This window comes from Eubalaena glacialis, chromosome 2, assembly GCF_028564815.1.
Source record: "Eubalaena glacialis isolate mEubGla1 chromosome 2, mEubGla1.1.hap2.+ XY, whole genome shotgun sequence".
NCBI lineage: Eukaryota > Metazoa > Chordata > Mammalia > Artiodactyla > Balaenidae > Eubalaena > Eubalaena glacialis.
This window is the reverse complement of record NC_083717.1, coordinates 29,724,281-29,747,410: the sequence shown is the minus strand read 5'-3', so window position 1 is coordinate 29,747,410 and position 23,130 is coordinate 29,724,281. Positions and strand designations below refer to the sequence as shown.

Here is a 23,130-nt window from a genome sequence, read left to right as displayed (position 1 = left end):
CGATCTGGATCTGTGGTTGGCTGAATCCAAAATGCAGAACCAAGGATACCAGGGTACAAAACTGTGGATATGGAGGGCTGCATGCCAAGTTACATGCTGATTTTCGACTACATGGGAGTCAGCGCCCCTAACTCCTGCGTTGTTCAAGGGTCAACTGTTTAGATTTTCTTTGGCTTTCACTAGTTTTTCTACTAGTATCCTCCTTCTACACCAGAACCCACTCTAGGATCCCACACGGCACTGAGCTGTCACTTCTCTCTAGTCTCCTCCAACCTGTGACAGCCCCTCAGTCTTGCCTCCTCATTCAGCCACACTTTTGCAGAATGTTGCTCAATTTGAGATGAACCTGGGACACCTTATCATGACAGCAAGCAAGTGCTCCAAGACTCCTGTGGTTACATCACAGGAGCAACAGGAAAGGAAGGGAGGGGCTCCAGATGGCCAAAGACAGAGAATGTGAGGGGCACAAAGAAAGAATGGAAACAAACACACAAAAATCCACAACAGTTCAAACCCCACCACTATACTAGTCACTTCTGGAGGCTGTTATGATACCAACTTCTTTTTCTTAAGATTACTCTAGGAAACAAGCATCAGCCTGCCTTTCCTGGATGACTATTTCAGCAAAACCAAAGATCAGGGCACACTGTTCACTATACAGGAACCACAATTAAAAACTGATAGTGAATAACAGAATTAGAAAATCAAAATGTTGCAACATCTAATGAAATGATGGTTGATGTCTGCTAAAACTAGGGGAAGAGCTGATGGGGAACTTATAATGATTGGCTCAGAGGGACTGAAGCTACTTTTCAATCTTATCACTAACGTGCCAACAACTAGGTATCACACTCTTAATGCCAACAACTAGGTATCACACTCTTAATGGGACGAAGAGTATCAGATCTATGAAGTATTCTGCCAAAAAAAAAAGAACCTGTATTCAATCAAACCTCTACATCCAACTCCCAATTTCAAGGAAATTCTGGGAACAGTATGTGTTAAATAACACCAACACAATGCCACTAGCTAAACCCAAAATGTGGGGCATACTACAGACAAATGCCCTCTTTTCTACAGCAAATCTACGACATAAAAAAAAAAAAGGGAGACTTTTATTGCTACAAAATACAAAAGCTTTAACCAAAATAACCTTATGTAATGTGAGAACTGTATCTGGATCCAGATTTGAATAAATTAAGTTAAAATGACATTTTTCACAGGAATAACTGAACGTTGCCTAGCTGATAAAAGGTGATTATTAATTTTGTTGAGTGCAATGAAGGTGCTGTGGCTGTTTACTCTTAAATGTCTTATTTTTAAAAGACATAAACTAAAAGACTACAGATGAAATTACACATCTGGAATTTGCTTTGAAATATGCTAATAACTTTTCTGTAAGTTTAAGGAAAGAGAAGAAACAGAAATACAAGAATGCAGCAAGTTGATGGTAGCTGAAACTAGATGATGGGTACAGTACGTGGAGGATTGCTATAATGTTCTCCCTACTTGTGTGGTAAAAATTTCCATAATAAAAAACCAAAAAGAAAACTCTAACTAGGATGTAGTACAAATACACATCCAAAACTTCCCATACTTACTTCTATTTAAAATCTGTACTAATGAAACAATTCAAAAATATGTAAACCATTTTATAAACAATGTTCATGGAAGCTTTAGTCAAAAAAGGGGAAATAAAAACTAACTACAGAAAAGCAAAAAATAAAGCAATATATTACAAGTATTAAAAAATATTCACAAAGATTACATAAAGTAAAAAAAAGCAGGATATAAAACTGTGGACAGTACAATTACAACTATGTTTTTAAAATTCACAGAGCTTTGTGAATATTTAAAAATGAAACAAATGAAACTAGAAGGAAGGACACCAGACGACTAACAATGTGTGATTAAGATTAAAACTCAAGGATCATGTTCCACTTTGTTTCATTCCTGTAAGCTCAATTTTTTGGAATAACCTACTATTTATATATCACACATACTTAATAAAACTCACCGGCTGGCTGATTCCACGTTTACCAACCACCCACCTAATCCTTTAGGGTTGAGAAAAGTCTCTCCTGCAGAAAGAGCAGGTACTGACCCAGCTGTCTGTCAATATGGGTAATAAAACTGTCATTCAGTTATCACGACATTTTCTCATGAAATTATACTATCAGTCTTGTTCTCTGAGACAGGGGGTCTCAAAGTGTGGTCTGGGCTCCATCAGGGGTCCCAAAGGCCCTTTCTGGGGCCACGAGGTTGAAATGAATGCTGACATATTATGTCTTTTTCACTCTCATTCTCTCCTCACAGAAGCTCAGTGGAGTTCTGGTGTAAGATCAAAGTTCAAGGTTACATGAAAAGACTATTAAAAACTCACCTTCCCAACCACATATTTGTGTGAGGCCAGGTTTTCCCTCTTACAGTTCAACCAAAATAACACATCACTAGCAGAGCAAATGCAGAAGCAGATGAGATTACAGCTAAGATTCTATTAAATCAGATATTAAAGAGATTCACAAAAATATAAAATGATGCCACTTTCCTCATTAAATTACTTTTTGTTTTTGGAAAAGACTGCTGTTTTTTCACAGGCAATGTTATTTATATTACATGCAAGGGGTTTGTTATTTTTAAAGAAAAATACATTTTTAAAATTTCGAAGTCTTAATTTTTAATATAAATATAGACAGAAATAAGTCATGTAAACAAAAGCTCTTAGGGACCTTCAATGTTTAAAAGTGTAATGAGGTCCTGAGCCCACAGGTTTGAGAACCACTGATAAAAGACATAACTAGTTCTCAAGGACAAGTGCCTGGTGTTCACAAATGGGATGACATGCTACTCTTATGGCCAACACTCCCCAAATCAATCCACAGAGTCAATGCAATCCCTATCAAAATCCCACCTGCCTTTTTTGCAGGAACTGATGAACTGATCTTAAAATTCCTATGGAAATGCAAGGGATGCACAATAGCCAAAACAATCTTGTAAACAACAAAGTTGGAGGGACTTCCCTGGTAGCAGGGTGGTTGAGACTCCATGCTCCCAATGCAGGAGCCCAGGTTCGACCCCTGGTCAGGGAACTAGATCCCACATGCATACCGAAACTGAGAGTTCGCATGCTGCAACTAAGGAGCCAGCGACCTGCAGCTAAGAAGCCCACAAGCCACAACTGAGGAGCCTGACCTGCTGCAACTAAGACCCGGTGCAACCACAAAATTAAAAAAAAAAAAGAACAAAGTTGGAAGACTGATACTTCCTGATTTCAAAAGTTACTACAAAGCTATAAAAATCAAAACAGTGTGGTGCTGGCCAAAAGACAGACATACAGATCAATGGAAGAGAATTAAGAATCCAGAAATAAACCCTTATGTTTACAGTCAACTGAGTTTCAAAAGAGTGCCAAGACCATTCAATGGGGAAAAAATACTCCTTTCAACAAATGATTCTGGGACAACTGATTGTCCACATGCAAAAGAATGGAGCTGGACCCCTAAACTTACTCTCTATATAAAAATTAACTGAAAATGAAGCAAACACCTGCCCATAAGAGTTAAAACTATAAAACTCAGAAGAAAACAGAGTGAAGTTTCATGAGCATGGACTAGGCAATGGCTTCTTAGCTGGGACACCAAAAGCAGAAACAACAAAAGAAAAAATAAACTGGTCTTCATCAAAATTTAAAACTTTTGTGCTTCAAAGCACACCATCAAGAAAGTGAAAAGATAATATGGAGAATGGGAGAAAATATTTGCAAATTATATATCTCATAAGGGACACATATCTAGAATAAAGAATTCCCAAAACTAAGACACAAATAAGTTAAAAATGGGCAAAGAGTCTGAATTGACATTTCCCCAAAGAAGATATACAAATGGCCAATAAGCAGGTGAAAAGATGCTTAACATCATTAGTCATTAGGGAAATGCAAATTGAAACATGAGATACCACTCTACACTCACTGGGATGGCTATAATCAAAATGACAAATAATAATAAGCGCTGACAAGGATGTGCAGAAATGAGAATCTTCATACATTGCTGGTGGGAATTTAAAAGGGTACAGCCACTTTGGTAAGCAGCTTCAAAATGTTAAACAAAGAGCTACCATTATGACTCAGCAATTGCATCCCTAGGTATACACCCAAGAGAACTGAAAACATATTTCCCCACCACAACTTGTACATAAATATTCATAGCAACATTATTTATAATAGCCAAAAAGTGGAAACAACCCAAATAGTAAACAATTAGAGGTTAAGAGCCTTATTTTCAAACACATGCTTGGCGCACTTCAATGGGTTTTCAAATAATAAGGACAGAGAATTTGATAATTTCTAAAACAGTCAACATAAAGATATCATTCTCAGGACTTCCCTGGTGGCGCAGTGGTTAAGAATCTGCCTGCCAATGCAGGGGACACGGGTTCGATCCCTGGTCTGGGAAGATTCCACATGTCCCAGAGCAACTAAGCCCGTGCACCACAACTACTGACCCTGCGCTCTAGAGCCCACGAGCCACAACTACTGAGCCTGCGTGCTGCAACTGCTGAAGCCCGTGCGCCTAGAGCCTGTGCTCAGCAACAAGAGAAGCCACTGTAATCAGAAGCCCGTGCGTCACAACGAAGAGTAGCCCCGGCTCGCCGCAACTAAAGAAAGCCCGTGCAGAGCAACAAAGACCCAACGCAGCCAAAAAAAAAAAAAAGATATCATTCTCCTAAAACAGCATGAAATTATTTTTCTTAGTACAAAAAGGTAATGTGGAAACATGGATGATTTGTCTCTAGATTAGAATCAGCATCTGGATCTCTGTTGTGCAACGATTATTCTAAGTGCTTTACATGGTACTAAATTAACCTTAATTCTGTTAGTCAGGTCTCACGCCCACCTAGCAGACCGGGAAACTGAGTTCAGAGGACACGCAGTCAAGGCCACAAGGCTAGTAGGTCCAGTGAGCTGGGTCACAGGCACCTGTGCAGGCAGCTCACCCTGTCAGTCCACGCTAACGGGCACACGCCCCACTGTGACGGGGCCTCAGACGTACCTATAGTTTCCTTAGCTGCTCTTCGTTCCTTCTTCCCTTTTATGGTAATATTCATTTTCTACCAATGTGCAGATTATGATTTTGGCACTTAAAATAAGCGGTTTAAAAAAAAGAAAAAAACATGGTGCCTAAATATAAGCCAAATACTTCATCTTTCTTTACAACAAAAAGTGATCTGATTCAATGTCAGAAAAAGTAGAGTGTGGAGAGACGATACACTGCACCTTCCTGGGGAATTTTCAAGGGTATAGACAATTTTTGCTTTATGAGTTGACCTTAAAAGGTACACATTTCACATAAGACAACTCTCCACTATATGGGTGCCAAATACGAAGCCTCTTTTCTGAATCTGAAAACATTATTCTGAAGTCAGGAAGTCTGGACAGACTGCCCCCCACGCCCTGTATTCACTGAACCCTTGAACACTTCCAGACCTTTCTTTGCATTCTGTTCTCCTGGCCTGGAACGCTCCTCCCTCCTTCCTGAAGGCAACCTTAGATTCCCTTTCTCATTCCCTTCCTCACGCACCACAGCCTCTCTGCTCTTTACAGCAGTGACCATACGTGTGCCTCTCCCCTACCATCCTTAGTTTCTCAAAAGGTATCCACGTGCTTCTTCTTAGTATGTATAGGACACAACAGAAAAATATATCCCACCAGTGATATGCTACAATTTACCCCAAAGAGCTTCATTTTGTCAGTAACACTCAAATACATATGGTTTTACTATCCTGTTGTCTAAATACTCTTTCTGCATTTGCAGCCACATATGCTAAGGTCTCTTCTAACGCCTAATAACTGTGTGTGATCAAGAGCAATGAGTTAAGGAACACAGCACAAGCAGAGGAGATGGACGATACACGATGCTATCACACAGATATATGTTCTAAGAACTCCAGCCTAACAACTGGAATCATTTTACAAAAAAACAGTAAATAACTATTCAACTAGGTAAGTAAACACAGTTTTACCTATATATGAAAAATGGATTATTAATAACTTCAGAGGTTGTCTTAATTAAGTAGTGTGTGACCCCTTTGAGAATCAATTAGAAAAGTTAAAATCTGTTACTTTCAATGTCTAAACATACTTTTTAGGAAGACAGTTTGCCTCCCAGACATCTGAAACTAAATAAGCTCATTAGAAAAGACAAAAATGGTCAAAGAAGCTAAATCAAATCATTAAAGCACAATCCTAGCATTTGGGGACTGTAAGGATGTGTGTTAAGAATAGTAACTTTAAATATTTTATGAACTCAATATGCCCAACTCTAGATAAAGAGGTGTAAGAAAATCAAACACCACAATGGGAATGACAGTTATCATATACTTGTCTCCTACTGCCAGCTGGGCTGTACTGTTTACCTCACAGCTGTCTGCATCACCCTACAGTATCTAAAATGCATATTCCTGTCTCACAGCAGAATAATTCATATCGAGGCAGATCAGCTTATGCACCTTCCACAGCACCTTCCACAGATTATATCCACAACTGAATCTGTAGGCCTGAATAGTGGGAACATTTACAGAGCAACAGACGGCTGTCTCCAGGAAAGCTGTTACTCTAGCTCTTTTGTTTTTTAAGATTCAATATCTCTATGACAGTCCATTCTTTCCACTGAGTCTTCCTACAGTGATGATGAATGAAAAGAGAGCAATCCAATCTCAGTGGAGTAGTTGTTTAATTACACTTTCAAACTGGCACCCAGTATAGAAATACGTATTCCTAAGCAGAGGTTGCCAATAAACTGATATTAATTTTTAAAATTTCCTTTTATACATACATACCTGTGCTTCTATTGAAAAAGACAGTAGGAGGAAAAGATAACTCTTTTTCATAGTTTGATCTGGCTCTGCTCCTAGGGAGGGCATAAAATCAAACACAACATGCAAAAACTTATTTCTTAGCCAAACAGGAATGGGAAAGTATCTGCATGAGACATATACCATAAAAATTACATTAAAATTTTTTTCTACTAATTGCTTTCAATTTAGATCTTTACTAGATAATTCCACACAAAAAAATGAAAAAGGTCCCTTGCAGCTTTAAGACTTAAAATTGGTTTATGACATATTATCTTGCCCTGGAGAAGACAAATATTTGAGAAGATTATTTTACTAGGTTATAAGGAATCCTAAATAAACTATTATTTGAAACAAGTAAAGCAATATGAAGATTTTAAAATCCTTCTCTTACTTTGCACGTGGTTGTAATGGCTGTTTTGTAAAATTTTGGTAAATGTGAGTGCAAAGGTGAAGCAGAGAATCACATCCTTAGAGATACAGCCTTTCTGCCCTCAAAGTATAACTTCTTGCTCTTATCATGAGTTGCTCCTTTTCCAACAGAAGAGCATCTCCTGAAACAGCCACATACTTTTTCACCAGTGCAAGCTTTGCTAATTGACACATCTTTCTGGACACGACCAGGAAGTGCCAGGGCCAAACTGGCAGCCTGCACAGGACACAAGGCAGCACGTCCACACCACTCAGCCTAATGTGGAAGGAGTACATATGCCAAGAAATACTTTTATTTTAACAAAGATATTCAATTTCATAGTTCAAAAGCTAATGGTCCTGAGTCCAGCCTGTTTAGAATGTATTCTGACCTCCATTCGTCTGTTTATCAACATTTTTTCAGTAAGAACTACTTCCCAGGTTGAAAGTGAGGGCCCCCCCACGTGCCAGATACGCAGGGTCTGGCCAGCAGTCTGCCAGGCTGAGAGCCCCCCTATACCTCTCCTGCCTCACTCAGGCCCCCTCACTTCCACCCCCAAGTCCTTCTCACATCAGTCTGCTCACCTGCTGCGAAGGCCCTTCCAGCGTGAGCGCCTGCGCCTCTTATTCACATGTCTCTGTTCTCAGACACACACTAACCTTACTGATGGAAAGCTGAACGTGTCTACAGTCCAGAGCAGGAGAAAACAATCACTGCTGACCTTTCATGCATAATATCACCCTTTGGACAAAGAGCAGAACTGCTTCATTCAGTATCTTTCATAATTTATTTTTACCTTAGGGGACTGAGCATATGTAGGTTTTTTTTTTTTTCTAAACTATACAGCTTTGTTACTTTCATTTTGAACATGAGATCACTTTGAGATTACTGAAACTCTCCACAAAAATCACTTTCTCTCATTTACATTTGAAAATAAAAAATGCTGATAGCCAAATATACCATTAGTATACACCTGTACCAAAAGTCAGAATCAATACCACAAAAGTGTCTTTCAAGAGACCCAGAAGCCCTCTTCAAAAATAAACTCTAGACAGTACATTTCTTCAACTCTTTTTACGGGAAAAAGTCTCTATTCACCTCACCCTTTTAATGAAGCTTGCATTTTTTCAAGGACTGCCTATCACATTCTATTGTGCTTTCCAATTTATAATCACATAACTACAGTTTTTCAGTTGAAAGAGCATAATACTCTTTCACCTGAAGAGGAAGACGGGTGGGGGGTGCTGAGCAAACTTAGAACTCAACATTTTAAAGAATGACAGAACGTCAGAGCTGGAAACATCTTGGAGCTGCTTTAACCCTGTGCTGCTCAAACTGGGACATGCTTGTTATTCCTAGGAGGGCGCCACAAAACCAGATCTAGAGGTGGCACGATTGTTCGAAGTTCTGGAACCATATACAAATTCAGCAATTTAAAAAAACTGTACACCTGATACTGATAGAATATTTTAACTTCTTCATCCTGTAACAGACCAATTTCTTAAAGTACTACCAACATGTAGTTTGCAAGTATGTTAAATTAAAAGAAAAGCTTTGCTGTGGGGAAAAGGTACTTCTGATCTACATTAATCAACTAAGCAATAAATCAAAACAAAGCAAGAACATCTTGAATATGTAATGTTTCTCCAAATGAAGGACAATGAAATTCCCACAGGGTCTGCAGAGCTCCAAAGCGGTAAATAGCTGTATTTGATGCAACAGATGGCCGTAATAAATAGGGCCATCTATCTTCCTCAAGTGCCGTCTACAGCCCTATGGGTCTTCCCTAAACTCTTGTTACCTGAACATGCAAATCATCTTCCTTAAAAATTAAAAGCCACTTAACAGCTTTATAAGTAGTGATAAAATATGACTTAATTCAAGATCTACGTTAATGTCCATCTTTCCTTTCCTGAATTTAGTATTCCTAATAGACCTATACTTCTTAGCACTTTGGTGAAAGGGAAATATTCCATAACAACTATAATCTTATATAGCTCTTGAAAACTAGACCTTGAAAGTCAGGGCAAGGAACCCAAATACATACAACCTGCACCTAAGACAACTTTTAAAAACTTCATGAAAATGAATGAGTTTTTCTCTGCAGTTTCTATATCAGAGAAGGTTTAGAGAAAAAACTACCTGTTAATTTTAAGAGCGCTGGTCATTTATCTGTGGTCTGGATCCCATTCCCTCCTCTTTTCCTGTATCTTCAACCTCTTCCTCCTGTCCCTGTCTAAACATGCCCAGCCCGTGCTGTCTCCAAAGACAGAGCGCAAGGGAGGGAGAGTGGAGACAAGAGAAGCAGGACAAAACCAAGTGACTGGGGGGTCCTGGACCAGAAGCAGCCTCTCCAAGGACACTGTTCCTTCCAAGACGGCCACTCGCCTGCCTGACGCTAGATGGACCAGAAGGCGGCCTCTGCAAGCGCTCTCTTCCTCATGTGCCTGCTTTTCTGCTCCTCCTCTCTGACCCTCCCTGGATGCTCTCTCATCCTACGTGACAGGAAGTAACTGTATAGTAAGGGAGGCAATTCTGAAACCTGATACATGAATCCTGAGCCACCTGAACCTGTATATACTCATCACTTGGGCCTTTTTCTTAGACTGAGTTAGTCTATTGGACACTCTTTTATTTCTTTCTCACCTAAACCACATCCTAATGAATCACCTAAGACTTTCACTTGTTTCCTTAAAGTACAACTTAGATACTTAAAAAATAATCTGAATGGCGCAATGCTTCTAGAATAATTATTCCCCAATTTTTTATAGTTGTCATATCCATCTACCTAATTTAATAGCAGTTTTGGTGATTTGTTTTTATTGAGACACTCCAAAGTTTTCAAATTAGTTTTCCTATGATAACTGTTTTGTACTATTTTTATCAGTTTATATTAGTTAAATCATGTACTTAATGAGTACAACTGCCCTGAACACACTCGGGGACAAACTGAACTGGCTTTTGTAAGTAAACAACTCAACTGGTAGGAAGAGGGACAGAGAGAAAACAAAGAGCAGCCCACCAGCCCCAGCACTTTGCTGCCCACAGGTAGCTGGTTTCACCAGGAGATCGTCACCTGCAGCTTCTACCTCACTGGGCCTTCTGCTCTCAGCTTTTCCTGATTTCAGTTAACACCATGTGTTAAATTTCAGTGCATCTAAGCAAATATCTGGCGAACATTTTTTGACCTACGGATTCCTCAAAATCAACCGTTTAAAAAAATCCATTCTCATATAAAACAAATAAACGAAAACTGACAATCCCTCAATCTCAAAGAAAGACAGGACATCATCTACCCAGCTGCTCTAACCAGAAACCTGCAAATAAATTTCTAACCCCTTCTCTCACATAAGCTTATATACCTCCTCACCTCTACTGTCACTAAACTGTTCCAATAACCATGATCTTTGCACAGAATGACTACCCCAACCTCCTAGGTCTCTCCCGTCCCACCAATCCTTTCGCAGAATGACGCTCCTGAAACAGGAGACCTGCATCCCACCCTCAGCGTACACCCACCACGCAGGCACTCAGACCACTGGGACACCAACCAGCCAGCCCAGCTGGAAATGTCACTCCTCCTGCTTTCCACAAAGCCTGAGTTGCAAACCCTTTACATGCAGCGAGGCAGCCATCTCTCCAGTACTGGGAGGGCAGGAAAGTATCTACTTTCTTGACCACTGTATCCTGATACAGTACCCAACAGAGCATAATTTCAGGAAATGTGTTTAATCATTTCATCTTTCATGCACTAAACATGTGGGAGGAAATTCCTAGTATTTAAAATATAAAGCTCAGAAAATGAGATGACTCAAAGTGAAAGTTTCTGTTGCTGCATATTCCAAATGATGTGTTAATGTGGGAAAAGACAACATTCTTAGGTCACGGTAAAATTACTTTGAGTTCACTTTCATTTTATTTTAGATACTCTCTAGGTTTTGTATATGTGTGTACATGGGTGTACATACATGTAAGTGTGCACTTGGGATCTGAACATACAGAAGAGTTAAATACAAAATGATGTTGACAGTAAAAAATTATTTAATTATCAAAATGACAACTCATAGAAGAAATTCCTAAGCGGCAAACACACAAAACCTATTATTTGTATTGAAAGTAGAGGTCAGGGTTTCCCTGGTGGCACAGTGGTTAAGAATCCACCTGTCAATGCAGGGGACACGGGTTCGATCCCTGGCCCAGGAAGATCCCACATGCCGCGGAGCAACTAAGCCCATGCGCCACAACTACTGAGCCTGTGCTCTAGAGCCCGTGAGCCACAACTACTGAGCCCACACGCCACAACTAATGAAGCCCGCGCGCCTAGAGCCTGTGCTCCGCAACAAGAGAAGCCACCGCAATGAGAAGCCTGTGCACCTCAAAGAAGAGTAGCCCCCGCTCGCTGCAACTAGAGAAAGCCTGCGCGCAGCAATGAAGACCCAACGCAGCCAAAAATAAATAAATAAAAAAAAAAAAAAAAAGGAAGTAGAGGTCAAAGATCCTTCTGAAAATATGCTGAAAGTTATGACTCCTTTCACTGGAAAAATGGACATATACTAGAAATGTTAAACACCAACCCAGGAGCTCAAGGATTCCCTCCCCACCCCAAGTCCACCTATGACATCAGGCTGGGCGTGGGACGAGGACAATAAGAGCAGGGACCCCCACCCAGCAGGTGGTGAGCATTTTTAGGGCCTGTCAGCACAGAGCATGTGCTCAAACAAGTGCCAGCGAACAACCAGGCACCGGCCCCAGGGAGCTATGAAACACAGAGATCTCCCACTTTGCCAAAGTTTGCTTGTACAAAAGGCCTATGTTAGTACCCGTTTTTGCTAACCAAGAGACCTGAAGAGAACTTTTGCTTTTGCGAAAATCAAAAACGGCGGCTTGGCGGCTTTCTGCGTTCGATTTGCAGCAGTTACAGAGGCAGCGCTCACTGGAGCAGTGAGAGCAGCCCCGCCGAGCTCCTTCCCCCGCCACGCTCAGCATCTCAGCACCCAGCCACCTGGCTGTGAGCTGCGTCTGTGAGCATCTGGGCTTTACCTCCATCTATTCTGTGCCTCCCTTAACAAGATGTGTCCTAAGGTAACTGCTTCTTTGCTTTACACCATTTTGGCTTATGGAAGGTTCCAGAGGAGTGCTCCACTTCCGAATAGGACAGCAGGGGCACCCGTACCACATTGTACTCAGAAAGTAACAGCCACTGAGTCCAAGCACAGAACCTAATCACGATCCTCAAAGATTAGGTGTGACAATTGAACACGCTTTCACGTTTTCCAAAATGACTGTGCAAATCAGTTAATATTAAAATATATCAAATACCCCCTAACATGAAGCATTCCTTACAAAAGTGATACCATGTTTGAAAAAAGAATTTATGTTCCACAGTTATAATTCAAAAACATGTACTACTTTGGATAATCTTTCAATTTGATATTCCAACATAATACCATATCCATTTTTGTAAGTAACTGGATCACAAGTCCTAGCCCACTTAGGATTACAGTTCAATAGACGATGAAACTAATAACATCACCATGAAAGTTCCAAGCCAATTATGAGAATCAGAATCAGCTCCAATAATTTTGAATTACTCCTCAGCAAGGTAAATGACCTTCTCTCAGACTTCTGTTGTGGGCTACCCCTGACCTCATCACTATAAAACAACTATTAAAACTTTCTAATTAAAGCCAGCATTTCTGATGCTTAGCTATGTTGTGTTTATAGCTCTCAAATCTATCAGGTTACTGGACCTAAGACACCTTTATGCAAGACACCTATGCCTTCTGAGAACTGGGCACTATTTGCAGTGGACTTGGAAACAAGAAGTTAGGCAAATCCCATTTTCTGCTCTCCTCTCTTGTGTGATATAAGGCACCTGTCTCCAGGCCTCAGTTTCCTAAACAGTAAAACAGATGTTCCAAAGAACAAATGGGGAAAAAAGCAGCAAGGGCTTTGGGTCACCTGAATTACAAGTCCAATACACTGCGGAGGATGGCAACTGCTGCCACCTGCGCTCAGGTCTCCGTTTAGGAAAGCTGAAGGCTGTGGAGGTCTGAAATCACTGGGCACACGCAGCAACGAACACAAACAGACAAGGCAGAACTGAAGGCCGGGAGAGGTGCTCAGAGCTCTGGAGCCTGCCCTCCTCTTCACAGAAAGGTGGTGGGTGTGAACACAGGGGTTGCTGCTTCCAAAGCCTGAAGGCAGAGCCCTGCACCGGGGTGCGGATGTTAAGGTCTGAATGCTTTAGGAAGGAAACCACTGAATTTAAATGAATTTTCCTTAGACTATTTCTCAAAGACGAGTCTGAATATATGATACAGACTAGAAGACCTGTTAGCGCCTTCCTAACAGGAAGGATTTTAAATGGATTAAAGCTAATAGGTTAAACTATCTAAAATGACAAACAAAACCCTTAACTTTCCTGGAATAAAAACATTAATTCAATGTTTTAAAAAGCACAGTTTAATGGCTGCTTTACAAATCTGCTTTAAAAACATAACAATAAAATGCTGACTTAAAATTCTATAGCATACATAAAACTAACACTTTCACCAATTTCAATTTTTCTTTTGAAATTCCACTGTTAAGGGTGTAACTTGAAAAGTATCCTACTGAGTTCTATTAATAGTGGACCGAAGTTATAGTCCTCACTCTGCCACCAGCCAACTAGCTGTATTTCTAATTAATTTTACTTCTGTGCGTTTCAGTCTCTGAATCTTTAGAGCTCTAAAACCCTCACACTACAACTGTAATACTACGCAATTTTTCTGGCAGTTATTTTCAGAAACTATTATCAAATCTCAGTTAATTAAATAATGTAGACCAAAACTCAAAGTCTCAGAAAATGACTTACTTCAAAGTGTTATTTCATTCACACCAAACATTACATGAATAGTCAAAAAGGATAAAAGGTTTCCCTCTCAGTCTTGTAATTCCAGGCAGGTAACAATGGCACTGATAAAAACAAACTACTCCATGCAACTGGATTAAGGCTGATTACGTGTACTGTTACTTATTATTAAACACTTGGTACACTTATTCTTCACCAATTATCAATAAACCTACCTAACCACACCCCCACACACCAAACTGTAAATTGGAAGTTATTGATCTAGCTTTCATTTGCCCCACTCAGAATATTACCTAGCACAGGAGTCCCTCCCTATCCGTGGTTTGCTTTCCATGCTTTTGGTTACCCAGGGTCAACTACAGTCCAAAAATATCAAGTGGAAAATCCCAGAAATAAACAATTCATAGGTTTTCAATTGCGCGCCATCTGAGTAGCACCGCCCAATCTTGCACTGTCCCACCCGGGACGTGACTCAACCCTTTGTGCAGCGTATCCCGCCCATTAGTCACTCAGCAGCCAGCTGGTTATCAGATCAGCTATCACAGTCTGGCAGTGCTGGAGTTCAAGGGACCCTTATTTTATTTAATAATTGCCCCAAAGAGCAAGAGTAGTGATGCTGGCAATTTAGATATGCCAAAGAGAAGCTGTAAAGTGCTTCCTTTAAGTGAAAAGGTAAAAATTCCTGACTTAATAAGGAAAAAAATTGTGCTGAGGTTAAGATCTACAGTACGAACACTGTGAAAATTGTGAAGGAAAAAGAAATTCGTGCTAGTTTTTCTGTCGCACCTCAAAGTGCAAAAGTTATAGCCACAGTGTTTGATAAATGATTAGTTAAGATGGAAAAGGCGTTAAATTTGTACAATAAGGTACTTTGAGACCACATTCACATAACTCCTATTATGGTATATTGTTATAATTGTCATATTTTATTATTATTGTTAATGTCTTACTGTGCCTAATGTATAAATTAAACTTTATCCTAGGTATGTATGTATAGGAAAAAATTAGTATATATAGGAGTTACGGCACTGTCCACAGCTTCAGGCATCCACTGTGGGAATGTACCCCCACAGACAAGAGAGGACCGCTGTAATATGACTTGTGGCTGTACAGTGAATTTGGAAAAACACCTGATCTATGTTTTTTTATCTTGAGCTGTAATCTCGCGATTTCACGAAAAAATTAAAACTACGTTAACAGATTAAAAACCTCCACAATGACAATCAAACACACTCTCAACATTCTAAACTTCAAAGAACAGTATGCTAAGAGTGTCCATGACTGAAAATACTAAAACTTATGGTCATTTTAGGATCCCAAGCCACTCTTTTGTAGGAAAACATTTCACTCTTAACTGGAAGTTTCGCCAGGTCACAGAGACTTTCAAATTCTACCTGTGTGCTTGAATGCTTCTGCAATTTTATTTGGTGATCCTATTTTCTACTTCCGGTCCTTTCACGTTTAGGATTAACTCTCCTGCACTGAGCCCTGAAAGATAATGATTTCAGCAGAATAAAGGAAAATTTGTCAATGTATACAAAGAAATAGGAAGAGCTGTGAAAAACTAAGGGCCACGCGCAGAGACAGCAAGTACTACGTACGAGCTGCTTTAATCACTGCATCCTTCTGTCTTCACCAACTGCCCTTCCCCTGCCTAGATATTTAAGGTGTGAAGAAGCAAACACTGCTGACTCATAGTTACTCACTTGTACAATGGTCTGTACTCCAAGGGAAATGGTCTGTACGAAGGGAAACTAGAAATAGCATTCTAGTCTGACACCAAGCATCACTGGAGATACAGATATGAATCCAAAAGGAACATGGACCTTACAATAATGCCAGAGAAAGGTTTATCCCAAAAGGTTTCCACACTGAGCTTCTGCACTAAATGACAACCAGCATACCATAAAAGTACAAGCAAAGATCAAATGCTTTTGCCTTCTAAATACCCAGATTTTTAAAAGGCAACTCTCTCCACGGGGACTTCAAGTCTGCTTTTAAAGGCTGCTGGCATTCCCTGACCATGGGAGTTGTGAGAAGCCAGGCAGCAATGGATTACAGTACATACTATATGCAGTGTGCTTATGACACACACACACACACACACACACACACACACACACACAGAGCTGACTCTTAACAACACAGGTTCGAACTGCGTGGGTCCACTTATACACGGATTTTTTGCAATAAATATGTACTACAGTACTACACGACCCAAGGTTGGTTGAGTCCACGGGTGTGGGACCACAGATACAGAGAGCCAACTGGAAAGTTCTACTCTGATTTTCAACTGCGCAGAGGACTGGCTCCCCAACCCCTCCGCTGTTCAAGGGTCAACTGTACATGGCAAGGCAAAAATTATACAGATGGTAAAATCTCAACAATGAAATACAGAGACATATGTAATCAACAAACAGAAATAAAAATGTTCAGAAAGTATAAAGTATTTAAAGAAGAGGTTTTAAAGGACTTGATTATTTCCAGAAAAAAATATTTGAAAAGGGAATGTTTAATATATTCAGAAAGAGATAATAATCGAGGCAACTTGTAAATCTATATCCAATTGGTCACTATGTTTTTAATCCCTATATTTTCAAGCTTTGACAATAAAACAAAGCTTTTTGAAATCTGAAAACAAAATGTTCTCATTTTTCAGAGATGTTTCTAAAAAAGGAATCTGTTAATTAGTCTGCCTTAATAAAAGCTGAAATAACAAATATACTTTAAACAAGTGACAAATGCTAGCAGGTTTGAGGCCTATTTTTAAAGTATTTTTTAAACACACATGATTATGTGTAATACAAATGAAAGGGGTTCTAAGCAACCTATTCTTCATTCAGACCAGGGCTTGGACTGTTCCACTGTGACAAACACAAGTGTAAGCAAGAGAGCTTGCCACCCTGGGGCCAAGTAAAACCAGTCTGTATGCATCCATTCCTCCCCTTCAACACAAGTCTCTGTAAAGCAGAAGGATTGCTTAAAAAGGCAATTCTGGTCTTGCAATTCTCCTGTTTCAAACCCTCTGACTGCTTCTCACTGTTCTTAGGATAGAGAGCACAATTCTCACCCATGCCAGGAGCTCCAGACCCTGCAGGACCCCACTGCTGCCTCGCCCACCCCCTCCCTGTCGCCAGCCTCTCCAAATGAGTTCCTAGCTCAGAGTTTTTGCACCATTATCCTCTGCCTAGAAGGCTCCCTCCCCCTGCCCAATCCCTCAAGGTCTACATGACAACCTCCCAGCACAACATTATCTGATTGTCTCCCTGCCTCAGTGGACAGAAATTTCCAGAGAGGAGGGCAATTTTCTCTTTTGTTCACCATTACAACCCTGGGATTTACTCATCAATTATTTAGTGCATACTGTTTTCTAAGGTCTGGGTTCATAGTAATGAACAGAAGAGACAGAAACCCTCAACTTCATAGGGTTTACATTCAAGTACAAGAAGACACAAGGTACGTAAAATACAGAAATTACATGGCATGTTATAATGTAGTAATAAGTGCTACAAACAAAAATAAAGCAGGGAAGGGAGATGAGGGATGTCCACCACACTCCACACTACAATAAACTCGACTGTCCTAACGGGACTGCTCAAGGAAGCGTGGAGTGGAGAGTCCTAAAGAAGTTTCACGTACAGAGGGTTCAAGAGTCCAAAAATGCTGGTCTACTTTACTTTAAATAAAACAGTTCACTGTCTTAATTCCTTCTAGACCACAAGCCTTAGAGAAAAGTTCTGGTATCATTCATCTTTGTACTGCTAATGTGTGGTTGATCAAAAATACCTGCTCAAAGAAGGAATGAATGAACCCTCCTCTTTCCTCTCAGTGGCCCTGCTTTGCACCAGGTCATGGAGCAATGATTCTCAAAAGGGAATAAAAAATGGAAAAATCGGGGCTTCCCTGGTGGCGCAGTGGTTGAGAGTCTGCCTGCCGATGCGGGGGATACGGGTTCGGGCCCTGGTCTGGGAGGATCCCGCGTGCTGCGGAGCGGCTGGGCCCGTGAGCCACAATTGCTGAGCCTGCGCGTCTGGAGCCTGTGCTCCGCAACGAGAGAGGCCGCGATAGTGAGAGGCCCGCGCACCGCGATGAGGAGTGGCCCCTGCTTGCCACAACTAGGGAAAGCCCTAGCACAGAAACGAAGACCCAACACAGCCATAAATAAATTAATTAATTAATTTTAAAAAATTAAAAATAAAAAAAATAAAATAAAATAAAAAATTAAAAAAAGGAAAAATCCACTGAAGTTTAAAAGTACATTTTCACTACTGTAATTGCTTTGTTTTTGGCTAATATAATTTGTTTTCATTTCAAAGCAAAGTAAAGAAGGTAAGAAATATTTATTGTTATCAAAAGAGGCACATTTTTAAAGACTGAGAAAGAATATCATCTAGAGGTCACGTAGTTAAATCACTCCACCTAAAATAGTGTATGTGCTAGATGTAGCTATCAAGTCAGTTAACATTTTTTAAGTAGAATTTTTATGCATTTTCTATTGCATTCTTTTCAAGAAAAATTTTCATGTTTGTTTATGAAAGCATGCAAATAATTCCTCTAAAACTGAGGTGGGAGGTGCCTTATCCCTCTAGTGAAACAAAGTTTCCTCAACATCTGTAGTGCAACACTTGGCCCTGGGCTGGACAAAGAGGTTAGGGACATAAAAGGATCTTGCCCACAAGGAGCTTACATTAATTAATTAGTGCAATGCCTTGGGGTGCTATGGAAACAGAGAAGCACTCAGCATGACATTAAAAATTAAGGCAAGGATTCCTGAAATACCTTTTTAAGGATGGGTTAAGGAGCTAAGTCAAAAAAAAAAAGAAGAGAAGACCTTCAATTCCAGGCAAAGGAAATAGAGAGAGCAAAGACAACGTCATGGTTTTGGGGAGAGGACTGTGGCCAGCGCAGGCCAACCAAAGGTGGCCCAGCCAGCAAGGAGAAGGCAGAAGTGGCAAGGCCCCTGGGCCCTTCTTAGGCAGGGGACAGTCACTGAGGAGTTTTTACAAAGGGCCTAACAATCAGGATATGCCTTTAAAGCAACCTCTCACTACAGTGTGACAAAAATGGTGTGTGTAAATAAAAGAGCATTTTATTTTTATCACACAAATATCACCCTAATTTATCAGTTTTTAAGCCAAAACTTCTGCATATCAGATTTCATAAAGAACATTTTCAGTGAAGACTAAGTCTCACCTCAAGGATTATCAAATTTAAGTAGGAAATGTCCACCATGTTACAGAATGCACTCTGTGGCCCAGGTCTCACTATAGTAGGGAAGTAGGGCTGACACTAAAGAGGAAACCAGACCATGACAGAAGGCACAAAAGGGGTGGCATCACTCACCTGCAACCCTTCATGATTACACAGGAACCATGACAGCTTCTCCAGAAAAAATGATGAAAAAGTTTATAAAGCACTGAAGGGACAAAAGGTTTGGGGGTGGGGGAAGTGAGAAGGAAGGAAACATAAGCTGACTTAATCATTTTGCCTGATCATAAGGAAGACATTTACATGTTGGAAAAATAAAGCCCTAGAACATTAGGGAAAAAACATTTCCATGTTGGAAATATCCTTCTCCTTTCAGTAAGAGAACCTAATGGTTATCTACCTTACAATTCCACATTCTAATAAATTCATTTTCTAATCAAGATAACTCCAGAAGTAGAGTAGCTCCAAAGATACCAACAAGTGCAACAATTAGGAGCAAAAAGTTCAAACTGAACTAAATTAACATCAGGTCTGGTGAGTTTAACCCTCTCAGAAGGCAGTGCCTCCTTTACTAGGTACTCTAAAATTAGCTCTTACAGAAAAAGGAGAACTCTTTACAGGAATAAAGTTTTACAAAGGAGCATAAGCAACCAAATCCTGCAGCAGTGTCTGTTTCTTTTAACAATGTACTTTCCATAAACACAACTTCAGTGCTTGTTTTCTTCTCTCCATTAGAAAAAGGTTGAGTCAATGGTCTTATAGGAGGAATTACAAGAATATACATGATTTTCTTGCATTTACCAATCGGGAAAAAAAAATCCTTAAATATGAGAGAACTCTGCAAGAGTACAGCATGTGTTATGAAAGCCTATTTGAAACTTGTGCCTTAAACAATAGGATGAAAACAAATGGAATTTAAAGTCATATAGCTACAGGGCTTTTTGCAAGCTCAAGGGACAATCATAAAGAAAACACAAGTTACTAAAATTAGAAGACCTAGGTTATAATCCTAGTTATCACTACAGAAAGTATGAATTCCAGCAGCAGGACACTGAAATAACAGTGAAAGGAGTTTGTCAGCCACTTGGTTGGTAACATCAACCACAGCTCTATCATTGCAAAAACTTGTAATATTGTTGCAAATCTATGGTTAAGTAGTGGGGCTACTTTAAAGCACTGTTTATTGTTACTAACATTAAAAACATGATGTTCCCACCTTGCACTTAAGTATTTTGGAACTGTTTTATGATACATGAAGACTGCTTCATTAAAAACAAATGATAAAGTAAAATATTTGTTTCCACAGATTTTAAATACATATTTGCCTAAACATATGCTTATCTGTGAAAACCATATTAATATCAATAAATTCTCCAAATCTCAATTTTTTTTAAAGTGCAATTCCTAGGAACCTTAAATAAAATCAAAATCTTCCCTGAACATGCTGTCATTTAATTTTGGCTACTCTTCAACAAAACACGTTAAAATAAATGCCAAGAAACTTCTGTTCTCACATTACCATCCATTTTCTCTCTGGCTCCTACTCAAATATAGTATAAATCCTTTCTCCAAATACACATTCTGTCCTCAGACCTTCTTTCTCTGCCCAGATACATGTGATAAAGAAAAAAAATTGTTAATAAATTAAAACTGACAGTCACTAAAAGAATATTGAAAACAGTAATAAGGTAAACATCATTTTCAAAATTCTGAATAAGAATCTGAGTAATAAAAAAAAAAAGAGCAAAAACAGCCAACATCAACATGTTACAAACAGTCCTATGAGATTGATGTTATTATAATCCTCCTCTTAGAGATGAAGAAAGTGAAGCCCCAGAGGGTAATTTCTAATCAATAAGAAGCCATCTCTATCTCCCTTCACACACCCACTTTTTCACCTTACGAAGGCAACACACATCAACTTTTCAAAATACAGGATGAAATTTATTTCTAACTAAACACAAGTTTCAAAGCGAAGTACACAAATCAAATTTATGGTTGAATAATAAACTTGCTAACCTGATGCCTTTCATAAAGTATTCCACCTTAGCAACTCAAGCAAACTTACATCAAGCGATTTCGTAGCGCCTGATTATAAAACTGCCCTTCAGAATATTAAATACAGAGAAAAGTTGACAAGCCACAACCATTTCAACTTCTGTAAATTACCCTGACTGTAAATTAGAGGGAGCCAGGCAGGTGGGGAAGTATGGAAATTGCACACTGCACATATTATCTAACCTCCAAAGAAATGAACGTCACTCTTCCCCACTGTGGTCTTTGCAAACTACAACTCAGAACCTATTTCAAAAGCATTTTAGATACTTAACACAAAATAAGAGACCAGCTAAGTGTCATGAAAAAAACTTTAAAAACAAGAAAATAACTTGTATGCTTACAATATTCAAGTTGATATTATCCTTTAAAAAAAAACCCTCAAACTGATTTCCCTTAACAGTCCAGGGAACTCTTCCCGTTCCTTCAGTTATCCAAAACTTCAAACTTCCACTTAACATTTAGGGCAAGTTACTGTGCAGCCAAGGAGAGGGTCTCAAACGCACAGGATAGCTACCCTACAGATAATCTTCTCAAGTTTCACCTCAGCCTAAATTAAAGACCGTTTTATGTAGAAATGAGGGGGAAGACAAGATGACCTGCACGGAAAGTTGCAATACAAAATTACAGTGAAGTCTGAACAAGTTTTAAGTTTTACGTTCTGATTGGACACGACTGAGAAGCAGGTGGTAAGAGATTCCTGACCTGCCCCTTTCTCGAACACAGGGCGTCTTTAGAATTTTTTCCTAATTCTTCCAGAATCGGCCTCTGCTCAAACCTCCCTGAGGAGAGCGGGAGCGTCCCAAACACACCCGGAGCAACAGGATCCCACTTCCTGGTCCGAGTGACCCGGGCCCTCCCCGCCCGGCCGGCCGCGGTCCCGGGCCCGGGCGGAGGGCAGGGCGAGGCCGCCGCAGTGCGGGCCGGACGGCGGTGCTGCCCGTACCTACCACTCCCCCGGCCCCCGAGACCTCGGCCCGGCCCAGGCCGGCCCCAGCCCTGCCGGCCCCACGGCCCGCACCCAGACTCCTCTGCCCGCGCCCCGGCCCGGCTACACTCGCTGGGCCCTGCCCGGCCGCGTCCTCCGGGAAGATGGCGGCCCATGACAGGCGGGCGCGGCGCGGGTCCGAGGCGGAGGCCGGGCGCGATGCGGCAGGAGCGGAGCAGAGCAGCCCGCCCGCCACCGCGCTCACCTGTCAGCACCGCCGCCGCCCGGCCGCCCGGCCGCCGACCGCCGCAGCCCCGGTGCCCGGCAACCGCGCCACACGCGGACGGGCCGTGAGGGAGGGGCGGAAGCAGGGGCGCGGCCGGCCCGGACGAGCGGCGGGGGTCGGCGCGGCGCGGACTGGCGGCGGGGCGGCGGCAACTCTTTCCCGTTTCGGGCCGAAAAATATCTCAACCTCGCGACTCCAGCGCCCCAACGCTCCTTCCCGTTCGCATGAGAACACACAGCTCCCGCTTCCGGGCCCCGCCGGAAGTCCCGCCTCGCGCGCTCCCGCGCCCGCGCGCCCGCGCGCCCGCGTACTCACCGCCTGGTCCGCCGACTGGCGCTCGGCTCCCTTACGTCATGGCGGTACGGCGCCCTGATTGGCCTCGCGCAGCGCCGGGCCCGCCCCCTCTTCCTCGCCTCTCGGTGCTCGTGCCCCTACCGGCGACGCCTGTGATTGGTGGGGGCGCGCACGCAGCCCCACCCCGCGCACGCTCTCCGCACCGCCCCCGCCGCGACCGGAGGAGGCGGTGCTGTCGGCTGGGA

At 41.3% G+C, this 23,130-nt stretch overlaps 1 protein-coding gene across 2 annotated transcripts in view; it reads right to left on the bottom strand.

The window, feature by feature from the left end:
* LARP4B (La ribonucleoprotein 4B) overlaps positions 1-22,841 on the bottom strand; it is an 82,928-nt gene extending 60,087 nt beyond the window's left edge. The window contains exon 1 of one of the 2 annotated variants that reach the window (XM_061179710.1): positions 22,571-22,841. The gene's annotated coding sequence lies outside the window, so the exon portion shown is untranslated. The remainder of the gene's footprint in view (positions 1-22,570) is intronic. The other variant, XM_061179711.1, reaches the window with a different exon arrangement.
* Positions 22,842-23,130: the final 289 nt, after the last annotated feature.